The 23,819-nt window shown below is 43.8% G+C and overlaps 1 long non-coding RNA gene across 1 annotated transcript; it reads left to right on the forward strand.

Moving 5' to 3' along the window:
* Nucleotides 1-4,854: 4,854 nt before the first annotated feature.
* On the forward strand, nucleotides 4,855-22,673 carry LOC144219317 (uncharacterized). Its single transcript, XR_013331371.1, has 4 exons — nucleotides 4,855-5,146; nucleotides 6,898-6,996; nucleotides 9,198-9,311; nucleotides 21,499-22,673. It is a non-coding gene; the product is annotated as an uncharacterized LOC144219317 (long non-coding RNA).
* Nucleotides 22,674-23,819: the final 1,146 nt, after the last annotated feature.

The raw sequence follows: 23,819 nt of genomic DNA on the forward strand, positions 1-23,819 counted from the left end.
TGACGTTGGGTAGGTCCGGTTTCCAGACCAGGTCTGTTCTTCCCGATGTGGCATGTTGGAATAGACACCCTGCAGGCTCTCTGGGAGGCCCATTTTCCGTCTTAAAATGGACGTGATGCAATTTACCTCATAATATATTGGTGCGGATTCCAAGAGAAGAATTTAAATATCTGGCACACAGAAGACACTCAAGAAATACAGTTTCTATTTTCTTTTATCTCCCCCAATTTGATCAATCCATCCCCAGATAGAACATCCTTTAGAATCTTGCCCATTTTTTTGTTGTTGTTGATGGGACATCCAAAAAGATGTTAGGGGTTATTTTTTTGTGTTTGTTTGGTTTGTGGTGAGCTGACTTTGCTTTTTAAAAGGGAAAAGAAGGAAATCTGTAATACCTCAAACAATGAGCCTTTTTAAAGCCTGCATCGGACTCCAATTTCAAAGAATATTCTTATTAACATACTTTCTTATAAATGGAGCGCTGCTCATCAAATATTTATAAGTAGTAGCCCGAGAAGCCAGCGCACTGCTTGGCAAGCCTGGGGACATTTCCCACATGCGCTGTGGGATGGCGTAGGCAGGGGAGACCCTTTAATTTTGTGACATGGTTTGGGGGCTCCAGCGTGAGCTAGTCTTGGCAAGGTTTCTCCCTGCTCTGGGCCTGTTCTGGAGCCTTTCAGGACCCCCACGTAGACTGTCCATGCAGGCAACTCCCTTTGAAGTCCCCGGGAGCTCTTTGAATGGAAAACATACACAACGGGGGTGTTGATGCAAATAAGCATCAGACCTGATATACGTGGGGAATAAAGGTGCTTCTCACCCCAAATATTAGCTCTTTAGCCCAGAAACTATGGTTTGATCATTAAATAAAAAGGCCACTCTCCCCCCGCCAAAAAAAAAAAAAACCCACCATCTACCACCAAAGCTCCACCATTTATCCGCTTAGGAAACGATAAACCTGCTAATTACCAGAGAGTTTTAATTAAGCAACAGATATAGACAGTGCCGGGCTCTGTTTTTACTTTAAACGTATCAATAAAATAAAATTCCCAATTCCAGGGAAATGTACTAAATGAAAAAAAATAAACATTACTATCTTTTGAGATATCACTCATCGAGCGTGATAATTTAGAAAAAATATCGCTATTAGAGATAGTTAGAGATATTTTTTGGTTGAAAATGCAGTCGCCGACACAGCACCGAGCTGCAATTTGTAGACAGGTTAAGTAAATTAAATCACTCACTGTCTTTTTTTTTTTTCAATGGCTTTAAAAGTTAAAGGTAATTTGCAAAGAAAATGCTCAGTTTGAATTGGTTTGTAATATCTGTTAATGATCTTTAAAAAAATCCACTTATTCACAATCCTGTCCCTGAGGGAATTCTCATGTGCTATCAGAAAAATTTCTTAAGTCTGAAATGTCATTAGCTAGTGATTTCTTTGAAGCAAAAAGCCCTGAAAAAAATAAATTATATAATGTATACAAGTGCGCAGGACAATCACTTTGATGAATAGTATCTGTGTTTTTCGTCACTTAAAATGCAACAATTGAAATCCAAGCTGCTAAATTATAGAGCTGTCTTCTGAATTACCTCGGTGAAGGTATGCCTGCTCTGTTTATTTCACACGTATATTGGGTTCTTCCATATATTTATAGATTGTTGATGTAAAAACAGTAGTGTTGGAACAATTTTGATTCTATTCATTGTGTTTACCTTTTGGAAACACAAGGTGTTTCCTAAATACAGCGCTACAGGTGTTGCCGTCCAGAATTAAAACAATAGCCTGTTTTAGTGCGGCATCCTGGATCCCCAGAACCCTTCGCCCTGAACGGGGGTGTGAATACCGCACAGCCCCCAAATGGTCCAATACTAGATAACAGAGCTGTGAAATACTACACCAAAGGGGAAATTTTCTTCCTGACCCCAGCTGGCTATCAGTTTTTGCCTGGAAGCAGGGGAATGTTTGTAATACAATATTAGTCAGTGTAACTGCAGATGCCTGGTTTGCCTGCTATAAATAGCTGATCTTTTTTTTTTTTTGAAGGAGGAGTTGGATTTTCGCAAAACCATTGGCTACAGGTTAATTGTACATTTAATCAGAACGCATTTCCTTGTAGCCAGCCTAAATTTGTTACCTTTTAATCCCGTTTTAGGTAAGACTAGAAACGTAGGAGCCTCCAGGAACACCTTCATTATGTCTTTTTTTTCCCCTCCGTTAGACCTTTACTTTTTTTTTTCTTCTCACACATTACTTACCTCTTAGCTAAACTGCAGAGGGACCCAGTTTTACTCATTGCCTCAAGGGGAAGGCATTCTCTCTTCCCTAGTCCAGCTAGATGTGATTCTTCTTATTTTCTGCTCTGTAACTGACATCTGGAGAACACACTGAATATCGGTAAGAACAAACCTCTGATTGATTTTAATAAAGAAATTCGACAATACTTGGTGCTTCCATTTACTTCACCTAAGAAATGGAAATCAACATTTGAAACGTTTTGGGGAAGCTTTATTGGGGCTCCATGTCTGGAATATTATGAAGAGCAGGAACATGGGCCTCAATGTGTTATCGTGGAGAGAACACAACCTTGTAACCACCTCCGAGGACAAGAAAGAGAATATAGCCACCATGCCGGACAGCCCGTAGGATGGGACTCCCCTTTCCTCCTTAAAGATAATCACTCTCCTGATGTCTGACACCATAGATTTGTGTTTTGTTTTTGTTTTTTCAACTTCATGTGTATTTATGAGCTGTATCTATGTTGCTGGCTGCAATTATATTTTCCTTGTTTTATTTCCTTCCGTTGTATCAATACCTATTTCCGTCTTGATGAACATTTGGGTTGTTTTTGGTTTTTGGCTATCTCAGAGAGTGCCACTGTAAGTTTCCTCGTGCACATCTTTGGTGGGTGTGCGTGAATTTCCTTTGGATAGATAGACTAAGGGGGAAGTTACTAAGTAGTGGGGCATGACTGTGCTCAGCTTTAATGATGTCTGTTTTCCAAAGAGGTTGTATCAGTTTCCACCCCCACCAGTGATGGGCGAGAGAGCCACTGCTTTAATCCTTATTAACATTTGGTATTCTTCCTCTTTTTGATTTTGCTCATTCTGGTGGTATGTACTTGAATCTCATTATGGTTTTAATTTGATTTCCCAGATTATTAATAAGTTGAGTATCTTTTCATGTACATTGGCCATTTGGATATTTTGTGAATGGGCTTTTCAAGGGTCTTGGTAATTTTTCCACTGCATTGTTTATCTTTTTTTGCCCCCCCCTTTTTAAATGTTTATTTTTGAGAGAGAGAAAAACAGACTGTGAGTGGGAGAGGGGCAGAGAGAGAGGGAAACACAGAATCCGAAGCAGGCTCCAGGCTCTGAGCTGTCAGCACAGAGCCAGAGATGCTGGGCTCGAACTCATGAATCAAAAGATCATGACCTCAGCTGAAGTCAGACACTTAACTGACTGAGCCACCCATGTGTCCTGCATTGTTTATCTTTTCTTATTGTTTTGTAGGTGATACTTATATTCTTGATATGAGCTGTTTTTGATTACATATATTGCAAATATCTTATACTACCCTGAGTTTGATTTTTCACTCTCTTTATGGTATCTTTGGATGGATAGAAGACCTTAATTTTAATGTCATCTAATTTTGCAATATTTTCCTTTATAGTTAGTGCTGTCTATGTCTTATTTAAGAGAGTTTTGCTTATCTGAACGCCATGAAAATATCCTTTTACATTATCTTCTGGAAGCTTTATTGTTTTACCTTTCACATTTAGACTTATAATCCACATGGCATTGATTCTAACATATGGTGTGAGGTTGGGATCAAATTTGTTTTTTCTTCCGTGATATCTACTTACTCCATATGGTTAATGAAAAAGACTTCTTTCCCAGTGGTCTGAAGTGATCTGTTTGTCATAAATTAAGTACTCACTTATTTATAAAATGATCATACGACTTCCTCCTCCCCCCTTTATTCTGTTAGAATAACTTAACAGATTTTTCAATGTTAAACAAATTTTGCATTACTGGACTAAACCCAAAGTGCACATGATATATTATTTATTTGAAGTATTGCTCCACGTTTTGATAATTTTTACAACAACGTGTCTGCATGAATTTTACCTGTAATTTTCCTTTACTGTAATACCCTTGTCAGGTGTGCTATCAAGGCTTAGCTGACTCATAAAATGAGTTGGAGAGGCATCCTCAGTATGTTCTTTAAAAAATTAAAACATAAATAAATTTAATCTAATATAGTTACTTAAAATATATGTAGTTTGTCCTAAGTATATCATAAGGTTCTCCAGAGAAACAGAGCCAGTGTGTGTGTATGTGTTTATTATAGGAATTGACAGCACAGTTGCAGAAGAAAAGAGGTCCCATGATCCACTCTCTGCTAGTTGGAGAACTGGGAAATCTGGCCAGGTAACTCAGCCCAAGTCTGAAGGCCTGAGAATCACAAGGATGTGTGTGTGTGTGTGGTGGGGGGCAGGCAATTGTGTAAGTTCTAGTTGGATTCTGAAGGCTCAAGAAACAGAAGCTTTGATGCTCAAGGGCAGGAGAAGGTGGATGTCCCAGCTAAGGCAAAGAGAAAGTTCACCCTTCCTCCACCTTTCTGTTTGATTCACGCCCTCAGTGGATTGGATGATGCCTACTGGTGAGGGTGATCTTTACTCATCTACTGGTTCTGGTTCCCTTCCAGAAACATCCTTGGAGAGATATCCAGAAGTAATGTTTTACCAGGTATCTGGGCACCTCTTAACCATGTCAAGGTGATGCATAAAACTAACCAGCACAGTAAGTGTTCACCACAATGTTCTTTCATTCCAGGCTTCTGTAGATGTTAACTTAGACTGGCAGCAGAAGGCTGGTTTTGTGTGAGTTTGCCTGGGGAAGAAAATGGAAGTTACATGATCTTCTGGGAGTTTTTTACAGGCACTCACAGCCTGCTCACGTGCCCAAGGCTGAAGTCCATTATTGCATCTCAGTGCTAGAACCCACGATCACAGTTCACCCTGGGTTTAAAGGAAAGCCTATGAGATGAGAAGCTTTTTGGACACATGACCAGCATTCAGATGAAACACCTGCTCCCACTGAGAACCTTCAAAGCCAATTTCATCTACTTTTTGACCCCTTCAGGTACTGTTCCATGGAGGTTTTTTGTTTGCTTGTTTTTTGTTTTAAATTTTAATCTCCTTCCATACTGTATATTTCATATCTGACCCCATCTCTCCATTCCTGCTTGCCATTATCCAAGTTCAAGGCCTTGTCACCTCTTGCTTGGGCTGTGGCAATTGTGGGGCACCTAGTGTCCATTTCATCCCCTTCCCAGCCATCCAAGTGCTCACTCTAAAATAGGCAGCCAGCCATGTTAGTCCATGTTGAAAACTGCATAGTGGCTCTCCATTGCTGTACGAGAGGAAGTCCAGGCTCATGAACACAACACACGAATTCTCCTGTGACCCGGCTCTTGCTTACCTCTCCAGCAACTCTTTTCTCCACTTCAGTCTTCTCCTTACTCCCCAGCAGCTCTGTCTGCTGCAGTTCCCAGTGTTTTCCCCTGGAGTTCTTTGTGTCTCAGCTTTTGTGGATGCCGATCTTTCCGCAGGGGATGGGCTGTCCATGTCATTCTCCTGGGCAGGTAATTCTTGAACAATCAACTCAGGCCAGAGACTGTTGATCCCACCCAACTGGAGATGCATGGTCCCCTCCTCATCCATGGCTTTGTTTCTGATTAGACTGTGAACTTCTTGAAGGCTGGGTCCAGATCTTAGTTCCTGTGTCTATAACTCACTATGTGTTGGATGATAACAGGTGTTCAGTAAACACATTTAGACTTAAACAGAAGGAACAGCACTTACTAGTTGACTTGTTTGAGTTTCATTTCATCTTTTTTTTTGGAAGCCCAAGATGGAATGAGATGGCCCAAATGCCATGACTAGAAGCTATGGAAAATCTGTGAATATCAATCTCTTCCTGAGCGACTGATTTCAGTTCACCTGATAAGACTCTTATGATGGAATTCTCATTTTGTAGAATGGATTAGTGACAAAGATTTTCTATAAAGACAAATTTTTTCCAGAGAAACAAATTCAAACACTTTCCTCCAAGAATTTAAATGAAAAAAATAATCCTATTTGAAAGGCAAGTTGACCAATATCCTTCCCCTTTTCTCTTATTAATAAAAGAGTTTACACAGAAACTCTATAAGAAATTGTGTAAGAGATTCACAAGGATCATTAAAGTCTCTACTAGACATTCACTTTCACTTTGTAAAATTGGCTATACCCTCAAAATGGTATCACATAAAAATGGACTTTCTGGGGCTCTTATATATGAATGGGTTTTGCTTGCACAGTGGGGCCATTCATTTTATTTGGCCCATTTATTGCAAGCACATTCTAAATTTGGCCTTAATTATTTTTCCTTTCACAAAAATATTTTGCGGGATCTTTTTGAACCCTGACTACTTCCTTCTTGCCCCTTAAAACAGAATCCAGGAGTGTTATTTTTGTTCTCTTCTAATTAAAATAATTGCTTGGTTCCTTTTAACTAGATTCATGCAGTTATTAGCCTCATACATGGATGGGTGCCATGGGGTGCTTGAGAAACAAAACGAAAAGTGATCATGTAGCTTCACATGAAAAAGATTCTTTGGTGCCAAGGAGCATTATTCCTTTCAGCCGGCATTTTATAAGGGCCTTTAGTAAACCTTGTCCCCCACCCCCCCAGACCCTTACTAAAAGACGATTAAGTGAAAGAATGGTTCTATTTTCTCTATTAGGTAGACAGTGAACTCAGTACAATTTGAAGAGGGGCACTTGATATGTTAGGCATGGCACAGAGACTAGGGGTCTGGTTTTAATCTCTGCCCCTGCTTTGTCTTTCAGAATAACTGCAATTGAAGGATAAATGCCCCATGTCCTCTCTGCCAGTCGGTGTTTATCAGAGGCCAGTGGAAGAAGAGGGACAAAGGTGCCTGCCTGGATGTATGTGTTCATCAAGGGTTGTCGGCACCCTGTTTCTAAAAGGAAGTTTTAAAATAATGTCTTTGACATCAAGATGGTTCTGGAAGTTGATGCAGTCCAACAGTTTGGCAACCACAGGCCTGCAGGCTAAAGCTGACATGTTGCCTGTTTTTGCAAATAAAGATTTATTGAAACGCAGCTGCACGCATTTGTTGATGGATCGTCTGCTGCTGCTTTTGCACTACAACATGGAGCTGTAGCAACAGAGACCACATGGCCTACAGAATCTAAAGGATTGACTGGTTCCTTACAGAAAAAGTGTGCTGACTCTTGATACAGTCTGTCCAGTTCACTGAGTATCTGCTAAATAACTACTCCATGCTGAGAAATGTACTTGTAGGAATTTGGATGGCGGCCCTCACCTGATGAAAGGGTCTTTGGGAATGTGCTTATGTTACGGGTACTGGTGTATAGACAGCAGGAAGGGACACAGACTTGGGGCAGGAAATCATGGTTTGAGAAAGGGCTCTGTCATTATTGCCTCAGCCGCAAGGCATTGATCATGGCGGGGCTCTTCCTTTGTCTACTACATGGAGGGGAAGGTGCTGAAACTTCTGGCTTGGAGTGCATTTTTATTTATTAACTACTTCAAGACATTATGGTCAACATTATGGAAGTTGGGCACCCATTGCCACTAATTGGTCATTGAATGGGTCAAGTAAGAGAATGTGAGTCTTTAAACCATAAGATGCTATATTTGTGACAAATGAAAACATCAGGATAAATGTTATTTCTGTTTGGCTTGTGAAGCAATAAGACAGATAGCCTAACCCAAGGTCAAGTACTAAGTCATCAGGGGAGCTGGAAGCTAGGTTTCCTGATTTAAGTCACGGTTCTTTCTTGTATCCCATATGCTTTTTTAAAAAAGTTTATTTTAGGGGCACCTGGGTGGCTCAGTCAGTTAAGCGTCCGACTTCGGCTCAGGTCATGATCTCACGGTTTGTGGGTTCGAGCCCCACGTCGGGCTCTGTGCTGACAGCCAGCTCAGAGCCTGGAGCCTGTTTCAGATTCTGTGTCTCCCTCTCTCCCTCTGACCCTTCCCTGCTCACGCTGTCTCTCTCTCTCTCTCTCAGAAATAAATAAAACATTAAAAAACTTTTTTTTAAGTTTTTTTTTTTTAATTAGAGACTGAGAAAGTGCAAGTTGGGGAGGGGTGGAGAGAGAGGGAGAGAGAATCCCCAGCAGGTTCCTCAAATCAGTGCAGAGCCCAATTCAGGGCCTGAATCTACGAACTGTGAGATCATGACCTGAGCCCAAGTCAGACACTTAGCTGACTGAGCCTCCCAGACACCCTTACCATATGCTTTCTTACATCATGCTTCTTTCCATGGCTTCAAAAATGCTCAGTTCTTTAGTTTATTCACTCATTCACTCACTATTCAATATTACTTAAGAGGCTGCTATGCATGAAAAAAGAGCTGAATTTTTCAGGGAGAGTGAGGACTATGTAAAGGAGCATTGGAAGACTCCTAGAATAATTTTGTTCTTGGATCATTGAGATGAGAATCCTCCAGAAGGATATAGATTCTCCTCTGGATTTCCTCTGTCCTGCCCAAGGGGTTGGCCCTTATTCGTGATATGGAGAATGAGAGAGTAGATGGGATGGGAAAGGAAGAGCAATCCTATCATTCAAAAGCCTAACATGTTGTTTTATGGTCTGTGTGTGTGTGCATGTGTGTGTGCGTGCGTGTACTATTTATGTGTGTGTACACACCACGAAAGCAAAGAGAGAGATGCTGAAATGTTGATAACAGACTGTACCAGCAATGAAAGGATGGAGACAATCTAGGTTTGGAAAATTTGCAAGTGAAGATTTTGTATACAAAGTCCAAGGGAATCCAGATCAAAGGAATTTTCAAATACGAATTGTCCAGTTAAATGACATAAATTAAACATGCCAGATGTGGACTTATTTTACCACACTGTTTAAATACAGCCTTCATTCAGATTGTATTCATTCAATGATGTGTCCAGTAATTTTTGAAATGACGGTTATCAAATGTGCCTGGAGGAAGCAGCTTCCACCAAAATATTAAATTTGCCTTGTCATGGTAGGAGGAGTGAAATTCTTGAAAGTTTCTGTTTTTGATGCTTGCTATTTTAACAGGGAAGTTTGCCAATATTTTCTTGATATTCAGTGTTGTGGGCTTTTTTTTTTTCAGGTTTATCTGTGAGCCCAAGTCTGGCACGCAGGTGCCAGTGAAGCTGCCTCATAAGAAAGCAAACCTTCCAGAATCTTCCATTGGAGAATTGTCACCTGCAAAGACCTCTGAGAGGTACAGTAGAAAATTCTGCTTCATTCTCCTTCCCCTCTGTTTCCATAAGTCAGTCACAGCTCTGCCAACTGAATTTGGGGGTGGTGGTGTCTGCTTCTATAATTCATCAACAAAACTGTGTTACCTCTCAGATGGTCCCAGGACCTAGGATGCTGCTCTTTTAAGAAGTATAATTTGGTTCAGCACACAAAAAACATATTCATAGCTGGTCTTAGTAGTGATACAGATAACACTTTTCATCTGTAAGAAATTTGTAAGCGTTAACTAATTTATTTAACATCCCTGTAATTGAGTGAATTGTCTTCCATTTGCTGTGGGAAAGCCCTTCCTTTTCTAATTCTAATCTTTTAGCAGGTGTTCTCCTGAGTAATTGTCATCAGGGTGGAAATGTTTTATAGAGGGGAAATAAATCTTTCAGCGCAGTGTAAAATCCCACCGAAATAGATGACCTCCATTTTCTCAGTGTATAGCCTATTTTTAAGTGATTAGACAATGCTCTTGAAAAAAGTGACATCTCCTTGAAAACCGTAGGAGCTGTTCTTCTATTACTACAGCCGTGGATACTTACCACTACTGTGTACCATGTTCCTGATGGTTTACACATATTACTTTGGGTTCCCCAGGAAGGAGAGCTTGAGGAAAAATCTCATGTGCTGTCTCTTTAGTGGAGAGCTCAGTCCCAGAGTGGGACAGGTTTGGGAGAATGGTGGTGAGGCTGAGATGAAAGGAGCAAATACAAGGGTGTGTTATTGATGTGGCCCCAACTTGGCAGGTGGTGTAACTGATTGCTTAGTCCTTGGGTTGGTGATAGGCTAAATATTGGCCTCCAATGAAATGTCTTGTGTCCTAATTCTTAGAACCAATGAATGTTACCTAACGTGCCAAAGGCTTTGCAGGTGTGACTAAGAATCTTGAGATGGAGGGATCACCTTGGATTATCTGGGTAGGTCATAAATCCGATGGTAAATATCTTTACAAGGTGGCGGCAGAGTCAGTGGCAGATCTGACACACAGAAGAGAGGGCCGTGTGATCATGGAGGCAGGAGTTTGAGTGATGCAGTCACAAGCCAAGGCATGTGGGCAGTCACTGGAAGCTGAAATCCGTGAAGAAGGGACCCTCCCCCAGGGCCTCTGGAAGCAGCACTGTCCTTGCTGGCCCCTCAGCAGTACTGACTGTGGACTTATGCAATAATCCATGTCTGTTGTTTTGAGCCATCACGTTTGTTATAGCAGCCATGGGAACCCAATACAAGGACTGTCCTCCCAGAGCATAAACTGTTGGGTCTCAGGATGGACTAATAGAGGACAGGTGGCAAAAGAATTGGCGTGCCAGTCCCACCACCAATTGGTGAATGGTTTTCCTAATGGGACATTAACACCCCATTACTTGCCCCTCTTACCTCTGGGTTGAATATGGTTAGGAGTGGAGTTTTGCTGGAATGTCTCATGCGTCATGGGTAATAAGGAGGCTTTGAGAAGAGAGGGCAGAGGCCAGCCAAGGGGACAGAAGAAGAGGCTCCATTGGGTTGCACAGGACCAAATCTGTGGAGTGGAGATAGGGTGAAGCAAGTAGCTGACAGTCCAGAGCAGTGTGGCCAAGTCGCCACCTGAGAGGTGGCATCTAAGGGGATTTGAAGCAATGATCTCCTTGGTTCTCCTCACAGGCACATGAGGCATGGGTGATATGATCTCCTCAGCATGCACTCATTCTCCGGTTTTGAATACCATTAGCTTCTGGAACTCACTGTCTCTCAGGGCTGCACATCTCATCTTCAAATGTGGTCATGGAAGTCCTTTTCTTCAGTTGGATCAAAAGACGCCTTTTTGGAATACTCCACGAGTGGCTCTAGTTTTACTTCTTCTTCTTTTTTTTTTAATGTTTTATTTATTTCTGAGAGAGAGAGAGACAGCGTGAGCAGGGGAGGGTCAGAGAGAGAGAGGGAGACACAGAATCCGAAACAGGCTTCAGGCTCTGAGCTGTCAGCACAGAGCCCGACGTGGGACTCGAACCCACGAATTGTGAGATCATGACCTGAGCCGAAGCCGGACGCTCAACAGACTGTGCCACCTAGGTGCTCCTAGTTTTACTTCTTGATGAACATAAGATAAAGTTCATTCTTGCCCATGATAGCTCTCTCCAAATATTTGACGACAGTTTTTATCCTTTTATCCCCCTGCCAAGGAGAGCACGCCCCATTTCTACAACTCTAGAATAGCGGAGGCACTTTCTCCTTGTGCTGGTGGCCACCCTTTCCCCCAGCCAGGTTTCAGTTTGTACCCCATAGGGAAGCTCACAGAATGCCCCAGAACTTCAGACATGGTCTTCTCAAGCATATGGGGTTCTTCCCTCCTTGGTTCTTACATCACTTAATGTAGCCAGAGATTCTTTTTCTTTTATTTTTTGCCAAGCACAACTTGTTTTGGTTGTACTGAGTGTAGTGTTGGTCACAACACTTCTTACACTCATTTGTGTACAGATGACTATATGGGAGTGTAGTTAGTACTAAAGGTGCCCCAAGAGCTCTAAAGAATGAATCACTCTGCAAGTGGTGTTACTGTATGATCAAATCATAGAGATCAAAGTGCCGCCCCCACATGAAGGCAGCACTTATTGGCCATGTTGGATTGAAGGGCATTCCCAGCCAACCTGCCCTATCACCATCGTTCTTTCAGCCAACCAACTAACGAACCAACCAACCAAATCCAATTCTGGAGCACCTCCTGGCCCAGAGGAAATCTACCCTGATAGAGCAGGCAGAGTTCTACTCCTGGTCCAATCCAAGACCCTAAGACCTTCTGCAAGATAATTACCATGGGCTAAGAAGGCCAGTGGACAGGTGCTTTACATCCACTATCTGCCACATTCACAGTAACTGTGCAAGGTAGATATTGTAGTCTTTATTTTACAGATAGAGAAATTAAGGCTCAGTTCAAAGGATTTCTCAAGGTTTTAGTGGAGCAGACCTAGGGTTGAGATTCAGGTGGGTCAGCCTTTCTGCTAAACCATTTGGTGGCTAAAGTGATTTTGAAGCTGTTGGGAGGCGGTCTTTGGACCTCTGTAGGTGCACTGAGCCTTGAGCTGACCCTTCCATGCCACCCAAAGGAGCTGGGTAGAACACAGTTGGCATTAAATGGCAAGTCTCTGTAAGTTCACCCTTAGTGACTGGGTCTTCTGGTGTCATACATGTTAGGAAACATCCCAACCACATTCTGGCCCAACCTCTACTGTTCACAAATTTGGGACTTTCTTTGGCCCAACATTCATCCACTAAGTGCCTTCTGGGTCTTTTGCCCCAGGCCAAGATAGGGATGGAAGAGCAGAGGCCCTTGGTTTAGGTCATGCAGCCTGAGAGTGCAGGAGTTCAAATGAAGGCCTCAAACATCTAGGTCATTGAGTCTGATCCTGCAGAGAAACCAGTAATATTTGAACTTCCTCTGGGCACCTACCCAAACCAAGGCATTCTTGAACCATGAGGGTATATAATACTGTGTGAAGCTTTATCCAACCTTTTACCTCTAGTTTTTTCTCTTCACTTTTACTGCATTCAAGCAACTAGGCCAGTGCCTACTTTTTTTTTCAGGGAGGGAAGTGACAGTGAAAAATGAGTCTTACCCTGGTTGTGGCAGAGTCTTTTGGTTGACACCCTCAATGTGCTCCCAACTGTCTATTTCCTGTAACAGAAGCTAGAAAACCAACAGCTCACCTTCCCACCATCTTACAGATTAGAGTGGGCAGGTGCCTCCAGTGCTGAGCGGGAAATGTAGGCCATGGTCCATTATCGCCACTTCTTTCCTGGCCAGCTTTGTCCTGCTCATGTGATATGGGATGCCCAAGGGACAGCTGCCATCGTTACACAGCATTAAACAGGCTGGAGGCTAGGAAGAGCCTGGTTCCTTGACTGCGTCTTTGTTTAGCACTGTGCCTGATTTTTAAAAATTTTATTTATTTTTGAGAGTGGGGAGCAGAGAGAGAGGGAAAGAGAATCCCAAGCAGGCTCTGTGCTGACAGCATGGAGCTTGAACCCACGAACCCTGAGGTCACAACCTGAGCTGAAACCAAGAGTCAGAAGCTTAACTGAGGGAGCCACCCAAGGTGTCTGTGTGCCCGATTTTTTTGTTGTGTCTCACAATGAATTTGGAAGTCTCTGTTGGGTTTCTGTGATGTCCTTCCAGATGTAAGCCTTAGTGTTTTGCTATATTTTGGGGGGAACAGAAAGAACTTAGGGCCCAGCTAAAGAGTGGAGATTATAAGTCTCTGGGGACATTTCATAATCATGAAGGTGGGGGAAGGGGCAGGGAGAAGGAGATCTATCTTTGGTCTCAGGCCATCTGGTGGAAGCTGTATGGGTGGAGTACGAGGGTGTCCAGAGTAACTTGGGCAGAAGATGTGTGAGGACCAAGGTGAGGGGGGACTGAGTGACATATCAGAGGTTTCCTGAAGAGACACTGCTGGCCTCTCCCCTACCATGTCTTAGAACTAAAGAATCCCCAGAACTTGGCCTTGGCTTAGGCATAAGGGAGACTTCATTACTGAGTTTCTGCCACCCTGGAAGAATGAAGCTTCAAAATACACATTATATTAAGTTATGAAACACACACACGCACACGCACACACACACACACACACACACACATTTTGCGAGGGAAACAGAGCATGAGTGAGCATGGGGAAGCAGCTGAGGGAGAGGTAGAGAGAGAGAGGCTGAATGTGGAGCCTGATGCAGGGCCCAGTATCATGACCCTGAGATCATGACCTGAGCTGAAGTCAAGATGGAGCTGCCCAAGTGCCCCCAAAACGTAGACATTTTTAATGCCTGAGTTGAGGACTGAGATCAGCACCAGCTCTGTTTTAGAAGGGGCAGAACATGGGGTGCCTGGGTGGCTCAGTTGTGTAAGTGTCCGACTTCGGCTCAGGTCATGATCTCAAGGTTCGTGGGTTCCAGCCCTGCGTCGGGCTTTATGCTGACAGCTAGCTCAGAGCCTGGAGGCTGCTTTGGATTCTGTGTCTTCCTCTGTCTCTGACCTTTCCCTGCTCATGCTGTCTCTCTCTCTCTCAGAAATAAATAAAACATTTAAAAAAATAAGAATGGGCAGAACGTGTAGAAACACTCTTTGCAAGGTCAAAATGGATGAGTCAAATGGGATGAACCCTGGGGTCTGCCTGCCTCCACTCCTGCATGTGGGAGGAGGGAGGCAACACCACAGGGCTGAGTGGTGGGATGGGGCTGCTGGAGTTCAGAGTTTTTGGGGTCTCGAGCTGACCTCTGTGATAGACCCTTTCCTCTCTCTTGCCATCCCTGAAATGCTTCTCGGTGCTGGGACTGGTTCTTCTCACAGGGAAGATTCAAGATGGAGGTTCAGAGAGGGTGGGCAGAGAGAGGATGTTTGTCTCTCTGTCCTCATAGAAACGTTGTTCAACACTGGCGAGGGGGAGGGGGAGAATTCAGCAAATTGGGTTTGATTTTGGAGATGATTATAATTAAGCCAAATCGTTTCCTGCCTTCTTTCAAGGCTACCGCTTTTCCAACTTTCCATTCAATTCTGTTCAGCTCATTTGAGCAGCAGCACTATGGTTAGTTGGTACTCTCAGAGTCGGCTGTCTGGCTGGTGAGTGCTTTTCCAGCACCTCGTAGCCGTGTGACCTTGGGCAAGTCACTTTATGTGTCTCTGCATCATCTGTAAATGGAGTGGAGGACAGGAACTCCTCACAGGGTTGGGTGAGGGGTAAAGCCATTGGAACAGAGCTAACATAGAGCACATGGCCAGTACGTGCCTGAGCATCGGCTTGCTGTATGCCACTCCCCGGGCTCGGCCCCCTCACCTGCAGGATCCCTAGGAGATGGCAGGCACTGGCATCACGATAAAAAAGCTACCTCATCAGATGCAAATCCAATGCTTTCTTTCTGACAAGAGTGGCAAGCAACAGGCTCATGTTTATGGCTTTGCCTAGGTGCCTACTGCATGGCATGACTTTTTGCATTTTGTTTGAGAGGAGGCCATGGGCCTCAATTCACTGCGTTGTACTTCCTGGAAAGGTGACTTCTTTACCACAGAAGGAACCTTCTGCTCCACCCCTGTGAGGACTTCTGAAGATTGCCAGGTTCTATCGCGGGGTTGAACTTCCCATCAGAAGGTCAAGGATGGTTGGAATCAATCTTAAAATGAAATTCCCAATTGGATCATTTATGGTTACATCTTCTTTCCTTTGCTCCATCCTAATAGTTTTTCTAGTTTGGATGATGATCTTGTTCCTCATCACAGCAGGACTCCCATCCCCCACAGGGGGAAAGGATTGGCCATGATAGCTGGTTTCACTCTTGCTCAGAAAGGCTGTATTCCAGTGAGCTCCTTCCCTTCATTCATTATGCTGAAATCATATTTCTAGAGGACAGAGATGAATGCTGTGTACTTACCTGATTAAAATGCCTGTTGTTTTAAATCTATTTTCACAGATTTTTTTCCTCTGATAGACATTCAGTGACACGACACATTAAAAATTATATCTGTATCAGCAGGTTCCTCCATCATATTTACGTAGTGTGTGTGCATGTGCATGTATGCAAGTGAGCCATGCAAACCCGGGGGTCCCATTATGAGTGGTAGGTATTCAACAATTGTGGGACAATTGCAGCTTTGACAAAAGCAAGATTGGATTATGTATTTTATCGATTGGTAAGAAAAATCGCACAGTTGTTTACAAAACACCAAATATATAAATTACATTAAGATGAAAAAGTACAAGGAAACACTATTTACCTAAGGCTTTTTACCCGGGTAGCTGTAATGTCGTTAGTGGAGTGGCAGTAATGCAGTGACCCATTGGTATGGGCAATTCAACAGGTCTCTCTTCTAGGCCATTTTCCAAATGTTTTTGCTGTTCAGCAGGGCCTGGGGAGCAAGACTGAGTATATTTTAGTCCTTGCCCACCAGCATCATCCGAACCTCCATTAATCTTTGAGTTCTGCGCCCTCACTTTACCAAAAGAATCATGCCTCCCCCCAAGAATTATGCAAAAATCAATGGCAAAGTTAATTGAAGTCTGGATCTCTTAATGTTTTTCTCTTTCTTAAGCGATGGCTTGGGTTCTGAACAGTGAGGTTTAACTCCAAAGACCGCTTTAATTGAAGATGAGTGAATTGGGAGGAGAGAGACAGTGGTGGTAGATAATTTTCCAAGAGACTGAAAGATAGTGTTTGCATTTAGGATTTCATTTCCTTTCAAGTTTTACACTGGGGCTTAAGGAATGTTACCAGATGTGAAGAATGACCAAGGCCTCTGCTCCGTTGTCTCGATAAAGGGCTGGAATAGCTTTGAAGGGGGCCAGCTTCTTCCCTTTCCTCCCACAGGGCTAGAGAGAGCAAGAGGGGTGAGAGAGAGAGAGAGAGAAAGCAGTGGAGGACTTCCTACCACCAGAAGGTGGTCAGCTTCTTTATTTTAAAGATTCTCCACCTTTCTGATGAGTGAGGTGTTCATATCATAGGGATTCAGGCCTGGGATTTGGCTGACGCTAGTAATACTTGTTATATTTAAAGCAGCTGATAATCTGCAAAGTAAACTCTTCACTGGATTCTCATGCCAATTTGGGGAGGCGAATGCAACTGGTATTTTAATCTCTACTTTGCGGAAGAAGGCACTGAGGCCCCAATGGGTTGGAGTTTGTGCAAGATGACCCAAACCGTGAGGGGGACACAGGCCTTTCACATTTAGGGCGAATGGATAGAGGGTCAAGGCCCTGACATTTCCCTTGATGGAGCTCCTAAAGATGGGGTAGACAAGGCTCATCTTCAGCCAGTAGGGACCCACGCGGTGTCCCTATAGCACCCTCTCTTAGTGCCAGACCTGCCACCGGGCTTTGCAATTCACAATGCTGTTCTGACTCTCACTGGTATCTTCCAAAACATTCAGACAAAGAACTCCGAAAGGCATCTGGTCAAGCTTTGTGAGGGGGGAAAGCTTATCCTCCGATCCTGAGGCCCTCAAGTCAGGGATTTGATTATGCTTATCATGATCTCAGCTTCCACCGCTCCAAATGTGATTAGTTTTGTAATTAGTTAATGTCATTACCTGTCATCAAATCCAGACAATGTTGGTCTCCCAAACCTCCCGTGGCAAGGAAACCCACAGCCTGACATCTTTTCACTATTTCACACTGAGTTTCTTTAAGAATCCTGGCAACCATCCTCTCTTCCCTAGACCACAGGTCTGAGAGTTAGGGGAAAGATGTATTTCTTGTGTTTCTTTAAGGCGATTTAAAATTCTTCGGTCCGCTTCCCAAAACTTTTCTTCACTCCAAGCAAAGTATAAATAGAATCTTTTCAGCAAGTCTTAGACCCCACCGTATTTTCCTTCTCATGTATGTTGGCTACATTTTGCTTTGGGCGGAATGGTCAAAATAAGAGCCAGTTTACCGTAGGGAAACACCCCGTTAAAAACTATTTTTACCTTATGTAAAATGCTGCTTGTCTTCTTTGCTTCGGTTCAGACATTCAACAGACATTCTCTGCATGCCTATTGGGTGCAGGTACTTGGAATGCAGTGGAGAACAGACTGGTCAAAGCCCTGTCCTCTGGGAGCTTATGTTCTAGTGGGGAAAGGTCGAGACTAGGAAATGAATGTTTGAAAGTAAAGTACACAGTGTGTGGGCTGGGCATTTTCCATTTGTCCCTCCAGACCCCCTCTACCCCCTTTTCCACCCTGCTCAGTGGAGAATCTTGGGAAGAAGGTAGGTCCCTAATGGTGGCATCAATGGCTTCTTTGCCATCAGGTCCTGGCTGGGTCAGGAGCTGGAAACTGAGGCACAGGAGAGTGAGGTCAGGGTCCTGATGACCCGTTAGTCCCTTCTGCTGACCATAGGGTGACACAATTGCTTTTCTGTGTGGCAGGAGTCACCCCCTCCCCTGTGCTGCTTCAAGCCTAGGGGTGACATCTGGTCACCACAGTTTTGGTTTTCCTAACCCTTGTGACATGTCTGTAAACAGACCCTTCATCGGCCTATCCGGAGTCACCCATTTGAATGAGCCCTCTGTTTCTCACCGGGACCCTGACTGGCACAGTAGGTTAGAAGGCTGTGCCATGGACCAGCGCCATTTCTTCCAGGGCCCCCTGTTCATCTGCTACATTGCTTGTTGTCCTGTGCATACTCTTGGACTAAATGTCATCAGACACCAGGCTGCGTTGCTCCCCTAGGACTCAGTTTCTCAATGATGGAAGCCACGTGACTTGTCATCATTCTACGTTACAAAGCAAGGGCGCCTCTTCTACATGCTCTCTGAAGACAGCGATCATGGCCTGCAGCGCGTGGCCAGCCCTCCGCACCTCGAGCATGTGATGGGGCCAGACAGACTGGCTCGTTCGGTTCAGCAAGCCCCCACTAACCGAAACAAAAGGTCCCTGAGATGTGGTATTTGGGACCCTTCCCAGCCCTGCCTCTTGTCCCCATAGCCCTACCCTCTGCTCTGTGCCCATGGGAGTAATTTGCACATTTCTATCCTACCATGTGGGCTTTAATCCTCTGTGATAAAGTTCAAGAGTCCTCTTAGAAGGCCTTGCTGGTTTCATCATTTTGAGGAAAAGGAGAGATAGATAGATAGATAGATATTTACAAGTTGTAATTTAATTAAATTTCCTAATTATGAAAAAAGTTCATGCTGACCATAGAGAACATAAAATACAGAAGTCAGAAAAATTCATCTTACTAGCACAGGTAGGTACCACAAACATCTTGGATATATTCAAGAGGTTTCGACTTTAGCTTTGAGGGGAACACATTTACCATTGCCAGCCCATCTCTGTTCCCAATGCCTTCTTGTTTTCTAAAGAACTTTTATAGATTCTTGGACCCTTTTGCCTGCCCGGTTCACACTGGCCTGAACTGCCCACTTAAGCCAAACTAAGTATTTTCCTTGTCTGCATTTGAGCTTATTGCTTAGGTTTGGGGAGTGAATCCAGGCTCCGTGCTCGGCAGTCCATGCATCCTCTCGTCTTCCAAACAGGACCCAAGGTTTCAGATGGCCTTGAGCACGCCCCATGTTTGTGGGTGGTTTATACACTTATCACCTTCCTTTGGGAACCCCTAAAGGATGCTGTCCAGTCAAGGAGCTGTGCTCCTCCGTGACCTCACCCTTCTAGAAGCGTCAGCTTATGTTAAGGCCACACTAGGGCTTCCTGTGCGTAAAGCCCTCGAACTGTGAAGTTCCCCATTTCTCTTGATAAAAATGAGGTGGAAGGAAAAAAAGAGCATGGCAGCTCTGTTACCTGATGGTACTTATTAGTTAGCTTTCTCTGAAACAGGACTGAGAGATTTTATGTGGATCTAAAGTTATACTCTGGGGGAATTTGTTAGCAAAAGCCACTGATTTGAATGCGATTTATATGTTCCATTTTTTTTCTTAGTTTGAAATAGATGAAATGAGGATGATATTCTTCATTTGATAATGCACTCAAGAATCTTTCGATATAAGTTTTAGTTTAAAACTCCCAGTTTCCAACAGTCTATTTAACACACACACACACACACACACACACACACACACACACACACACACAGCAGTCTGGCTAAAAAATATCCTCAGGAAACCAGCCTGGAAGAACAGAGGGTGAAACATGAATGAGCTATTTAGCTTTTCTTGGAAAATGGCATAATTCTCAGAGGGATGAAAGGCCAAGCATTCCCCAGATTTTTGTCAGGCACATTTGCCAGCCCACAAAATGCTGGAACCCCAAACACAGAAACTGGATGGATTTCAATTTCAGTAATTCAGGTGTTTGTGGCATAGAATAAACACCACCCAGAAGGCAGCATCCTGAGTTACCAGAAGTTCCAGCGAGCAGTATAATTTTAGGCAGCATTTTCAGCTTCTTCCAAAGAGGGATAGTTGAGTCAGTCATTCAGTTCACATAAGCAGAATGTTTTACTATTTGAAAAAGAGATCCCGAATCAACCAACATTTGGGACTAATATGGCTGAATTAATTTATTTTTCTAAGGTTATGTCTATCTAACTTCAGTCCACTGGTGTCTTTATTTCGACAACTCAGTGGAGTGTCTGTTGAGTGGATGTTACGTCTGTTGAGTAGATGTTATGCAGTCCCATGGCATTGGACATGGCGAGCTGGAACTTAACGTGATATCTGCTACTTTTGGGGAACTTGTAATCCAGCCAGCGAGACTGGACAATTCTTACAAAATAACCATTGAAGAGTGCGAGGCATGAAATAAAAAATGGGAACAAGTATGGGACAGGAAGTGAGAGGAGAGAGAGAGAGAGAGACAAAAGTGTACTGGGGTGTTTCCACAAGGCTGTAGGCCACAGAGTATAGGCTGGAGGGATATGTATAGGTTGAGGAAAAGAGATGGTTTATCAGGCTGGGATTTAACAAGAGAAAGCCGCTGATTGAAAGAAAACTACATTGAATATCCACTTGCCAGGTATTTCTTAAAAAGACCTACGATCATTACATTCACGAGCTAATTCTGATAATAACCACATGGCAAGGTATCTTAGCCCCCATTTTGGGAATGGGCAGAACGAGTCTTAAAGATATTAAATAATTTACTCAAGATCACCTTGAGGGAAGCTGGTAGTGTAGGCTTGTCTCGGCTACACCGAAAAGGTCTGCTGCTTTGTTTCCCTGGCCTCAGATTAAAGCAGCAGACACTCTGGACAGTTGTGTTTTGCACGTTCTTGCACAGTGAATGAAGACATGGATGGGAACATTTGGGGATGAAAACAAAACACATCTGGATGTTTGCTGAGCTTTGGAGCCAAAGAGGAAGGGGGAGGATTGAGCATGTTGGAGCCTCGGTGTTCAAGGCAGCTGCAGTAATTGCCACTATGGCCATCGTGCGACACCTCCAGCCCCCAGCTCCGATGTGACGGTGGGGCATCTGGGGGTGGGGTGGAGGTCTTCTTCCTCCAATCAAAGACAGAGTCTGTACATGGGTTCTGCTACCTTGGGGTAGGCACCAGAACGTTTTCTACTCAAAAGGAGTTGAAGAACATGTGGCAGATGGCAAATTTTCCCTAAACCTGTCTTTCTTTTCTCCCAGCGTGAAGTCATTCAGCTGGAGGGACTCTACTTCCCACCCTCCCTTTCTGGACGTAGGACGAAGTTATTGCCTATGAAATGTGAACAGAAGTGTTGTGCAACTTCTGCTTCAGCTCCTAATTGGAACTCATTCTTTCTAGGCTTCCTTTCTTCCTCCCTTCCCACGGGCTGGAACCTGGATGTGCTGGCCACCCCATTAAACCACACAGATGCAACATGCCCCGTACCATAGGAGGCAATGAGAAGGAGAATCTGGATCTCGTCATTACTGTGGGAAACACAACATTCTACCAGCCTGCCGTGTCCAACTCCAGAGTGTGAAAGAGAATGCAATTCAATTCTAGGAACTACTGTATTTTGATGTCTGTTTAATGGAAGAGCTGAGGGTTTTTTTTCCCCCCTGTGAATATACAGAACTTTTCTGGGCTGGGAAGCAGAGAAATGATTTCAAGTCAATATCTTGTCTTCCCTCATTTTTTCCTTCATTCTAAAAATATTCCTGAAAATACACTAGCTCTGTACCAGCAGTGCCATAGTTAACAGAAGAGTCATGCTCCTGTCTTGCTGAAACTTCCATTCTAGCAGGGAAGAGAGACACAGCAAGTAGACAGAAAATTAGAATACCTACCGACTGGAACATGCGTTGTGAAGGACGTAAACTTGGGGCTGGGATATAGACACAGGAATGAGAGAAAACCACTCTAGAGGGCATGGTCGGAGGAAGGCTCCAGGGGAAAGTGGTGCATCATTTGAGCCCTAAAGGAGGATGGGAAGCCAGGTGGGCAGAAAGCGGGGGCACAGCCTTCCACGTGGATAGGAGCATGTGCAAAAGCCCCACATCAGAAGGACTTATTGAGCACAAGTAGCTGGAGACAAGAATGAGGAGTGGACAGACACATTCCTATTGACAAGATGGCTGGGGGCCGGTACACCTGTGGCTTTTGAAGGGTTTTAGCAAGGAGTGTCTGTGTATGTTTCAGGGGAGAGATAATGCGCTCCATTACTGTTTAAGATCGCTTTTACTACTTGATAGACAAAGGACTGTGGAAGCGTAAGAATTTCTGCAGTTGACATAGCCCCTAGCGGTCCTAGCAGTGAAGGTTGAGATGGGTCATAAAATTACAGGGGTACCTGGGAGGCTCAGTGAGTTAGTTAAGTGTCTGAATTTTGGTTTTGGCTCAGGTCATGATCTCTCAGTTCATGGGTTTGAGCGCCCCACCGGGCTCTGTGCTGTCAGTGTAAAGCCTGCTTGGGATTCTCTCTTTTTCTCTGCTCCTCCCTCTCTCTCTCAAAATAAATAAACTTAAAAAAAATTACATCCACATAGATGAAAAATGCGCATACTCCTATGATATTTTCAAAATCACGGAAGAATTTCTCTAACCATATAGTATTTGAATTCAGTTAAAATAAATATAGGGCCACCTGGCTCAGCCAATAGAGCATGTGACTCTTGATCTCGGGGTTGTGAGTTCCAGCCCCACATTGGGTGTGGAGCCTACTTAAAAAACAAAGTAAGTACAAGTCAGTCATTTCAAGCGTTAAGTTGGAAGAGGGTTTCATAAGCACGATGCTGTCAGTTCCACACAGGCTGGGAAATGCTGGGTTAGAGTTTAGGGTGCTGTCATCTTGTCTACATTTGTAGTTGACAGGTGTGGGTGAGGTTGTTGAAACAGTGTGCCTGCCGTTTCTGGGACTTGTAGGGGCTCTTGCCATGGTGGGGCTTCTAGAAGCTTCTCAGGGCCCTGGCCTTTGGAATTTCAACCTCTGGCTCAGAGACGGGGAAGAAGGAAATGGGCACACTTTAGTTTATAAAACTCTTCAGACCATTAAAGCTACCTGTTTTTTCTCAAGCAAGCGAGGGCTATATTTATGAACCCTTCTTTCCTTCACGTATTAATTTTTCTGAGGGAGATTTTGCCTCTTAAAGGGCAATATCCTGACTCCTTTTGAAACAGCTATTCACAAGCAAGTTCTTTCAGGAAGGAAATGATACAGTTCCCAGACTTGCAGATGTCAATGCAGTTATTATTGGGGTGTTCTTTCTAAGGTTTTAGGTTTCCCCAGCCTTGCTGGGATGCAACTGACATCTAACACTGTGTAAGTTCAGGTGTACAGGGCCTGGATCAGACACACTTAGATATTGCACATCTTTAAGGTTTTTAATAGCTGGCTTCAGAAATAGGACACTGTTGTTTATTTATTTTTCTGGACAGACGAGTGATATCAGGGTCTGACATAGACCCTAATAAGGATATTAAGGATATTGTGAGATGCTAATTTGTTGGTGATTTTTTTTCCTGCGTATCTAAGAAATCTAACAAGAAAAGAAGTCCAAGTTTCAGCTTCTGCACATCAGGAAATGGTTAGTGTGTCCCGGTCTCGCCTTACAGACCTGCTGGGGAGGAAAACCTTCCTTTCTCTTCCCTTCCCCCCAGCCCTTTCGGTCTCTTACCCCAAA

Source organism: Crocuta crocuta, unplaced genomic scaffold (assembly GCF_008692635.1).
Source record: "Crocuta crocuta isolate KB4526 unplaced genomic scaffold, BGI_CrCroc_1.0 scaffold118, whole genome shotgun sequence".
In the NCBI taxonomy this organism is placed as follows: domain Eukaryota; kingdom Metazoa; phylum Chordata; class Mammalia; order Carnivora; family Hyaenidae; genus Crocuta; species Crocuta crocuta.